This window comes from Pongo abelii, chromosome 11 (genome assembly GCF_028885655.2).
Source record: "Pongo abelii isolate AG06213 chromosome 11, NHGRI_mPonAbe1-v2.0_pri, whole genome shotgun sequence".
NCBI classification, from domain to species: domain Eukaryota; kingdom Metazoa; phylum Chordata; class Mammalia; order Primates; family Hominidae; genus Pongo; species Pongo abelii.
Window position 1 is genome coordinate 48,549,342 of NC_071996.2, and position 10,900 is coordinate 48,560,241.

A 10,900-nucleotide genomic window follows, 5' to 3' on the forward strand; every position below is an offset into this window, starting at 1 on the left:
TATTCAACATAGTGTTGGAAGTTCTGCCCGTGGCAATCAGGCAGGAGAAAAAAATAAAACGTATTCAATTAGGAAAAGAGGAAGTCAAATTGTCCCTGTTTGCAGATGACATGACTGTATATCTAGAAAACCCCATTGTCTCAGCCCAAAATCTCCTTAAGCTGATAAGCAACTTCAGCAAAGTCTCAGGATACAAAATCAATGTGCAAAAATCACAAGCATTCTTATACACCAATAACAGACAGAGAGCCAAATCATGAGTGTACTCCCATTCACAATTGCTTCAAAGAGAATAAAATACCTGGGTATCCTGTAAATATTTATTAAGTACCTATTGTACTCTAGGGGATATTTTGGGACTTCGCTTCATAGAAAAATTGACAAAGCCTGGGTTCTCTTCAGAAAGTAGAATCTGAGAAAAGGGCATGTATGCAGGCAGTTTATTTTAGAAAGAGACCCCAAGGAAGGAGGTGAAGCCAATGCAAGATTCCATTACCAATGAGTTGCCATCATGAGCAAATGCAGTTTGATTATGCTGAGGACACTTTGAGTTACTATGTCAAATGAGGTTTAGAAGGTTCATGGAATGGAAAATAGAGCTTTTATCCACCAGAAACCATCCCCTATTAGTCAAAATTTGCCCTATCAGATGTTAACTCTCTCAGAACCCTAGGTTTGCCCAGGGATCAGAATATCCAAGTAAGTTTCCACACAACAATGTCATTGAAGCCCAGGAGAGAAGATTTAACTGTTGAGGAAATTCTGGCAATAAAAGGGTGCAAAGAGTCTATTGATTATGTAAGCATGTTGCAAAAGATCAAGGAATGTATCATCTTTATTAGTAAATCTATTTACTTATTTGTTCATGATGTTTATTGAGTGCTTGTTATTTGCCAGAGACTATTCTATGCATGGTGTTTAGCAGTAAGCTAAACGGAACATGATCTCTACTTTCATGGAGTTAAGGAAAGCAGGAGAAAGGAAAAAAATAAAGAAAATTATAGTTTATAAGATTATAATAGAGCAGAGTGGAAGAGGGAGCCCTGCAAATTTCTGAAAAAGTATCATTTGTAACCTAATTAATAAGTTCACAAGTTCTGGTGTGAGGTGTCTGGAGTATTCAAGGAACAAAGAACAAAGAACAGAGAAAATGTTGGGATGCCTTGAAAGACCTTTGACTTTTTTCCTACATAAGATGAGAAGCCACCAAAGTGTTTAGGGCAGTGATGTACATAATGTGGATTATATCACAGAACAATGATACTGTCTGTAGCATTGAGAATAAAGTGGAGGAAAGTACAAAGACAATAGTAGTGAGAGTCCAACCAAGAGATTTTGAATAATTGGAAGAGGAAGGTAGTGACAGAATTGATGGGTTCTGGCATTTGAAGAGATATATAGCTGACAGGATTTGCTGATGGGTTCAATTAGGGATGTGAGAATTTTAATAGGACTCCTAGATAACATGAAGAATGTTTACTTGTTTGTCTGCTTATTTTGTTTTGATTTTACTGGATATATTAGTTCATTCTGATGCTGCTGTAAAGAACTACCTGAGGCTGGGTAATTTATAAAGGAAAGAGGTTTAACTGACTCACAGTTCTGCATTGCCGGGGAGGCCTCAGGAAACTTACAATTATGGGAAAATGCAAAGGAGAACCAGGCACCTTCTTCACAGGGCGGCAGGATGGAGTGAGTGCAAGCAGGGGAAATGGCAGACACTTATAAAACAATCAGATCTTGTGAGACTCACTCATTATCATGAGAACAGCGTGGGGAAAACTGCCCCCATGATCCAATGACTTCCACCTGGTCCTGCCCTTGACACGTGGGGATTATTACAATTCAAGGTGAGATTTGGATGGGGACAGAGTCAAACCATATCACTGGAAGAGTGGAATTGTCATGTTTTAAGGTAGAAATAAATGGACAAGTAGTTTAAAAGGGAGTGCTATTTTGGACAGGTGGAATTTAGGAAAACTTATTAGCCAAGCATAAATGCTAGGTATACATTTGGGTATATATAAGTCCAGAGTTAAGCAGTGAGAATGCGGGGAGGGGAGATGACTTATCCTTCCCCTATTAAATGGTTTTTATAGGCCAAATAAGATAACAAATAAATATTGAGTACTATAACAACATGGAGATGGTTACTGAAAATAACTAAAGAACTTACTGAGGAGTTTGTTAGATAAGGAGCACTTTTCCCGTGGAGTGATGGTCTTAAGAAGAGAAACAGAAGGGAAGCCTGGTTGGAGTATATTCAAGAAAGAAAGAGAGGGTAAAAGTTAGAAGCAGAATTATATGGAAAATGGTGAAAGAATGAGGTAGTAGCAGGAAAGAATGTGTGATCAAGAGATAATTTTTCTTCGTATAAGACAGAGGAAATAAAGATATATTTGTATACTGATGAGAAACTTCTATTGAGAGAGAAATGATTAGTATTGCAGAAAAGATAGTGAGACTGTCCGACATAATGTATTCATTTCCTAGGGCTGCCATCGCACATACCACAGACTGGGTGGCTTAAACAACAGAAGTTTATTTTCTCAACCTTCTGGAGGCCAAAAGTTCAAGGTCAAGTGTAGACATGTTTTGGTTCTTCTTAGGCTTCTCTTCTTGGCTTGCAGATGACTGTCTTCTCATTATCCTCACATGGTCACCCCTTGGTACATGAGTCAGGTGCCTCTCTCTGTCTGTTTCATAATCTCCTCTTCCTATATGAACACCTGCAATGTTGGATTAGGGCCCACCCTAAAGACCACATTGCATTTAATTAACCTTTTAAAGACGTTATCTCCAAATACCATTATATTCTGAGGTACTAAGTGTTAGGACTTCAAAGTACACATTTTTGGGAAATACATTTCAGCCCACAATGAGTAAATGGACTGGGGAATGAGTGAGGGGGGAATAAAATGTAATGCACAGCTGGAGGGAGAGGACTTATGGTTACATAGAGAAGCTAAAAAAGGCAGAGAATAAGATGCAGATGCTGTAGGAAAGTAGATATGATGGGAAGTGTGTAAAAGTTTCCTAATTATATTTATATATTTTTTTCAATGAAATTAGAAGCAGCAGTTAAGAATCCTGCTGAGAGTAAAGTTGGGAAGAAGGTGCTGGAAGTTTGAGAAGTGAGGACAACATACAGTTATTTAGCCGTGTGGTAGAACAAGAGGAATTAAGAAATTCAACAGGAGTTCTGGCTCTCCTCTTAAATATAGTGCTCATGAGTTTGAAGTAAGACCAATCATAATGTTTTCCTTCACATTTGTTCAGGTTCAAAGGAACAGGCTTGAGGTTGATATTGAATTTTATTTAACCAGGCTTTGGATTTTGCCAGATGAATACAATGAATGGAGACGTGCAAGGCAGTTGAGTCATTTTAATAAATGATGTACTATGAAATCTAAACTGTTAAAAAGAAAAAAGTAAGAATGAAGTCAGAAAGGGAGAATGAAAAGACATAGAATCAATAGAATGTTAGTCATAGACTGGTGAAGAACTATTAGAGGTAGGTGACTAGAGGAAGTAGAAACTTGTTTTATGCTTGAAACTGAAATTTGGAGGGGTCGCAGTTGTTATTGATGATACCTTAGTTGAAATGAGGAGAGAGAAAGGTTGAAGATGGAGGAATGACTGTATCTATGGAGAAGTAAACTCCAAGGAACTTTGAAGCCAGGGAAGTGAGAGAAGCTTCTATATAGATAATTCTTAAGAATTACAACAGCAATAGTTTTGCAAAGAGTCACAATAAACCAGAGTTAAAAATGTTAAAGGGCTGAGGATGGGTCATTAGAGTCTTAGAAATAACTGCAATAGGGGAGTGGGGGTTGCATTCTTTGATGGCATGAGCTTTAAACTTTTTTTTTTTTCTTAAGTTAACGGGGAGACACAATTTGTCTCAAGTAGCAGTAGCAAGAAGCATCAAGGAAAATACCTAACTCACCACTGAGCCCAAGAATACAACCTGTGGTACAAGAGTATGACACGAAGACCTAGAGTCTCTTTCTTTACCTGCTGCTGGAATTGTGCAGGCTGAGGAAGGAGTAATGTTACAACTGGTTATATTGAATAAATATGGGTAGTTATAAAAGGGATCTTTCAAAGCATATTCAGTATATTTATAATGGATTCATCTTTATACTCCTTTACAACTCATGGAAATTTCTCAGATATGCCTGTCAATACCTGACTTGTTTGTTTTTTTACTTAATTAACAAGCACTGGTAGAGCAATTACTTAGTGCCAAATACTGTTCAAAATACTTGGAAATGTTAACCAGTTAATTTTCATAACAATCCTAGGATTGTTAGATAGAGACTATCTATAGATAGATATCTGTAGATATCTATATTGTCTATCTATACATAGATAAACTATCTATCTAGAAAATAGTTATTCTAGGAGATAGTTATTATCCTTACCTTAAAAACGAGAAATCTGAGGCATAGAGTTTAAGTCAATTGTTCAAAGTCATATTTTAATGGTAATTAACATATTTTTAAAATCTTAGATTTAAGTAAAGAAGTTAAGACTGGGTTTTCACCAAAAATGTCAATTGTTCAGTCATTATTTATTAATGGTGATAAAAAGCTATCTCTAAAACTGAGCAGTTTTAAATTAATTTATTTGAATCAACAATTCAGGCAAACTCATTCATCCTAAATTATCAGAATGTGGCCTAAAAAACTGACATAAATGTTTAGTTTGGCCAAAAAACTCCACATTTTTTTAATTGTCAAGTTTTCTCAGACATTTCTCAACATACTGTATATAAAAGAGTGAAACTAGATCCCTGACTTTAAAGAGCTTACCTTCTCCTCGAATGCCATGTCAACAGAGGTGTGGACAGGGAAGGAAAAGAAAGAAATTTGATATTTCCTTGCCTGAATGGATCTGCCAGCAAATTCAAGGGTCAAGATAGGTGACCAGTTCAAAGGTCACTTAAAGGCAGACCATGTTCTGGCAATGATGAGATACATATCATGCCTGAGTGCAGGTGTCTGCATGAAGGATGAAGAAACAGGCTTATGACAGGAATGATATAATCATATTAACTTCAATAAAACACATATGACAGGACTGGATTGGAGAGGGTCTAGAGTAATGCTGAACTAGAGGGTGACCAGAAATAATCCAGGAGAAAAAGCACCAAACTCACCTGGCACCAAATTCCTCCTTGCTTTCTCTTATTCATTCATGTTGACATCCTTAAGATCATACCTGCCAAATGTCCTCTCAGTACAGACTTTTGCATATGATTTGCTTTTCATATGTAATGCTTTTCCCTTTCTAGTTAACCCTTACTCATCCTTTAGGTTGATATTAAATTGTCAGTTGCCCAAAGAATTCTTCTCTGACCTTCCTGACCAGGTCAACTCTCCCTTTCATATGCTCTAATAACACCTCTTATTCTAGTACTACACTCAAGGGTGAATTTGTATCTATTTTTGGAATCATTTGATGAGTGTCTGTCTCTACCATTAGACTATAAGCTTCCAGAAGTTAGGGATTCAGGTCATGTTTTGCTTATCTTTATATTCCCAGAACAATGCCAGGCAAATAATAGGTACACCAAAATATCAATACATGAAAGTTTGAACTAAGGAAATGGAAAAGTGAGGAGTAGGTAGGAATTTTGAAATAAGTGAATGCATGACTAAGTAAATATTGCTTGATGCTATTTTAAAATTAACTCACATTGAAGAAGTAACTCTTCAAAAATTATATAGCGATATTTCATATTTGCAAACATTTGATAGAGAATTAGAAAAGAAAGCATGTGTATTCAGTTGTTTGATCTGAAAAATGGAATAGACATACAATTTTCTACAGTGAATGAAGAAATTGTGGAAATGTCATATTTTCCCATCCTGAAATTTCTTCTCCTGCATCTTCTTCTTACTCTATTGCCTTCTTGCTACCCTCATCTTATTCATATTTCAAGGCATAGCTAAAACCCATCTCCTTCATGATGTCTATTATAATATTCAATCAATATTGATTAATAGATTGCTACACTCAAACCCCTAGGTCTGGTTAATGTGTGTTTAATTATCTTTTCTCCCTTATTTCACAGGTAAAATATTCACAACAGTAATAGATCTTATACAAGTACCAGCAGGAAGCTAACTGAATGATTGATTAACAACTCATGGAGTCATTTTTTCACTCCCAACAAATATTTTTCCTGCTGGCAGAATGTCTGTATTTCAAATATAGTAACATTTTAACTGTGTATCTTACCTACACTCTTTTAAGGATATAAATTCCTTGTCATGTCAACCAATTGTTTTACTAATTTAATATCGCTTACTTTGACCTCCTTTTTTTTCAAAATTGTACGCAAGAATCAAGATCTGAAATCCTAAGTCCAATTTTAACAGCTGGTAGCTGTATCATGAAGCCTACAAGAAAAACCTCGCAAAACCCTGTTTGATAAGATTAACCAAATTGAGTCAATCAGTTAATTGTTATGAAAGGTAACTACATCTTTTTAAATCTGTGCCTTATAAATTTTAATAAAATATAGGAGCTTAGTTTCATGTGATATTTCATCTAATTTCCCTCCTACTGCTTTTTCACGTGTGAAACCATTTTTCTCTGCCAGGAGGTAGTGTATCCAAGAGGTAGTGTTGAGTAATACTTGTCTTCTATTTTCCATTAGTCAAATCATGTGGCTATTGTATTAAAAGAATAAATAAAAGGATCTTTTCAGAAGGCAAATAAGATATAATAAATCAGTAACAAAGCATTTTTGTTGTTGTTGCTATTATTTCTTTTATCATTGTACCCTTAGAAATGGAATTTGACATTGTCTCCTTTGTAGTACATAGTTATTTTGTTATTTCTAATAGAAATATTCTTAATGTAATAAAACCTACCAAATTATACATTTAAAGAACTGGAGAAAGTGATTGTGCTAGAATAAAATAAATTCACATTATCCAAAAGCTATATTAAAGGGCCACAATTTATGTAACAGGTTGAAAATAAACATATACAGGGTCTTATTGTGTGTGAGCACATGAGAGAAAGAGAGAGAGAATGTATGTGTGTGTGTGTGTGTGTGTGTGTGTGTGTGTACATCTATGTTTTAGGCATCATTGCATAATGGATCAAAAAATTATGAGTAAAACAGTATAGAAAAATTGAGAAAATCAAGTCATTTCAGGCTAATACAGAGAAATTAAAAAGGCTTTCATGAGAAAAACTTGTAACAGTTGTACAAGACCTTTTACACCTTCCTGTTGGTCTTATCTGTAAATTGAGAACAATAAAATCTGCCATTCTGCCTTGCATAATTACCGAAGATCCTGTAAAAATACTATGTAAAACTGCTTTTTTAAGTGTCAGAAATATTTGGCACAACAGTGTGCTAAATACTATATTAGTATGATGTAATTAGTAGAAACGAATACTACTAACATAATGCTAATAATAACAATATGGCTAGCATTTATTGAGAGTGATTTTCACGTACTTACTAAGTCCTTCATATGTATTTTTTCATTTAACCTTCACAACAGCCCGATAAAATACTTATTGTTATGTTCCATGTTTTAAGATGAAGAACTTGTGGCTAAAATAATTAAAGTACTTCCTTAAGGTCATACAAGAAGGAAATGGCAAAGTCAGAGTTGACCCATCATTGAATGACCAGCAAACCCAAACCCTTTTCCATTAGACTTACCACTTCTTATCCCTGTTGTCTTTAGTTGGAACCCTGCCCCCCACCTCCCCAAGCTCCCATTTCACTGTGTATACCTCTTCTTCCAGCACTTTTTATATTGTATTTTAATTACAGTTGTGTCCCTTAATGTTGGCAATATTTTCTGAGAAACGTGTTGTTAGGCAATTTCCTTACTATGCAAACATCATAGAATGTACTTACACAAACCTACATGGTGTACCCTACGACATACCTAGGCCGTATGGCAAAGCTTATTGCTCCTAATCTACAAACCCGTACAGAATACTGTAGGCAATTGCAACACAGTGGTATCTATGTATCTAAACATATCTAAACATGGAAAAGACATAGCAAAAATTCCATGTTATAATCTTATGGGACCACCATTGTATATGCGATCTGTTGTTGACTGACAAGTTATTACGGGGCACATGACTTTATTTGTGTACCTACCTTTTCCACTGGTCTGTGATCCCACTAAAAGCAATGCTGGAACGTCACTCATCAAGCATCAAGGAAAGAATAGTAAACATTGGCTTAATGACTGCTTGAACTCATTCTCATTTATTGTTTTAATCAAAACGACATTATCTGTAAGGAATAATAATTACCAACATGTATTGGGTAACTCAAATATCCACCACAGTTCTTATAAACATTTGGTGTCAAAAGAAAAAAATAAATACAATTCCTCCTACTCTCAAACACTGCTTTTAAAATTTTCAATATTTTTGGCTGCCTTTGATTTGTGATACTTATTTGATAAATTAGTGAATATATTTGTGATTTAATTATTCATTAAAATACATAATAATATATATTGTAAAAACCACATATGTAGTGCTCCTTATAAGTGAAGTACTGTAAGTGTTTCATTAGTTTAACGCTCAAATCAATCCTATGAAGAAGGCACTAGTATCACCTCTGTTTCACAGAAGAGCAGTTTAGCAACTTGCCACGGTTGCACTGCTTGGAGTAGAGGTACCAGCATCTGAACACCTGTCATTTGACATCACAGTGTTACTCATAACCATTTCACTATCATCTCTGTGTTTCATGGGGTCTGGCATTCTGCTGATTGCCCGTTAAGTCAGAGGGCTCCAGGTTTTTTCCTAATATTTTTGGAGAATCTTTTCTCCACAGTAGCTCCCATTCTTTCCTTTTTATTGGGCATTTTTAAAGTAAGGTTTATTGAAGTATATTTTGCAGTTAATAAAATTTACCTTCTCTCAGGTTCATTTAAGTGGATTTTAACAAATGTGTACAGTTACAAATCTGTTGCCACAAACAGTATTTCCTCCTTAATAATACTCTTCATTTCCATTTATATTTGTTTTGTATTATTTTTATTTCAATTTCCAAATATTTGGTGCCAGTGCACTGTAACACAATTTATTTTTGTATATGTTTTTGTATCCTGCAACCTGGCTGAAACTGCAAATGGGTTATAACAGCTATTGTAGATTCTTATAGGCAATCATGTTGATTTCAAATAGAGATAGTTCTATTTCTTTCTTTCTAATAATGATGTCTCTAATCTTTTTTCTTGTCTAACTTCACTTGTTAGAACCCTATTCAACATTGAATTAAAATGTTGAAATTAGACACTTCTGCCTCAATCCCAGTCTTAAAAAGAAAGCATTCGATCTTTCACCATTAAGTATGATATTCACTGTAGTGTGTGTGTGTGTGTGTGTGTGTGTGTGTGTGTCTGATGTGGGATCTCACTTTGTCACCCAGGCTGGCATGATCTCAGCTTACTGCAACATTGCAACCTCCACGTCCCAGGTTCAAATGATTTTCATGCTTCGGAATCCTGGGTAGCTGGAATTACAGGCATGCACCACAAAGCCTGGATAATTTTTGTATATTTTAGTAGAGACGAGGTTTCGCCATGTTGACCAGGTTGGTCTCCAACTCCTGACCTCAACTGACCTGCCCACCTCAGCCTCCCAAGGTGCTGGGATTACAGTTATGAGCTACTGTGCAAGGCCTGTAGTTTTTTCAACAGATTCTTAAATGAAGTTAAGGAAGTTCCCTTTTACTGATACTTTGCTTATTTTTTTTTAAATCATAAACAGATTATGAGTATTGTCAAATATTTTTTTCTGAAGTTATTGAGATGGCATTGATTCGTTATTTTCACCTCGTGACTACATTGATTGATTTTTAAGTTTTGAGTGAACCTTTCATTCTTGGGACAAATCTAATTTAGATGTGTTATCTTCTCTATACTTTTCTGAATTTGTTTTACTAATATTTCATCAAGGACTTTGAAGCTAAATTTATCAGGGCCTTCCTACCCCTTCTAATGGGAGGAGAACTCTGCTTTGTATTGGTGTAAATGCTGGGCCCGAGTAGGTTTTCTGCCCCTCCCACTGGAGCAGAGACATTTTACTTCCTTCTTTGCACCCAGAAGTCAAGGATCTTTACCTGGGCCTTGGAAATCAGTGGATTTCCTAATTATTCATCAGCAGTTTAATATTTTTCTTAGTTTGATAGAAGGCTTTAGGAGATGTGCGCAACTTCATGCCGGTGCCTTACCCTGGAAGGGACTCTCCCCTTGTCTCCTACCTGTCTGTAGTCATTTTCATAAATAATCTGTGGAGGTTAGAACAAGCTTGGAAATGAGTGCCTATCTAATAGTTGTTGGGGATTCTCCAGGCTTCTAATCTGTTACAGTAGACCACACTTGCTATTTAAGAATTCAGTAATAATTTTCATTGTTTTCTTCTAATCCACGTATGTGGCAGCCACCTTCTCCCATTCTCTGCCAAGATTAAAGAGCCTGTTTGTCTCATCTCTCCTCAGAAAAGCTTGTCACCCTTTGGAGTTCAGATCTACTGGTTACCTTACAACCTCAAAAAATAATAATTTTGCAGTTTATTTGGCCTTCTTTATGGATGATGAGCAATATTCTCTAGCTTTCTACACGCTACTTGGAAATATTTCTCTCCTTTTTTCTGTTTTATACTGGAAAGTATCCAAATCATATTTGATTTATACTTCAGACATAAACTATAGCCTGGAGCTAGCAAGTATATCAAGGCTGGGCAGAAACATAATTTTCTGGCTTTGCCATTCTGATTCATTCAACATGCAATCACAGTTATTTCACTCACTCCTCTGAGCCTTGTTCTTTCAAAAATAATCTGATCCCAAAATAAACTTGAGCTAGAGGTAGTTACAGAAATTATATTTGTA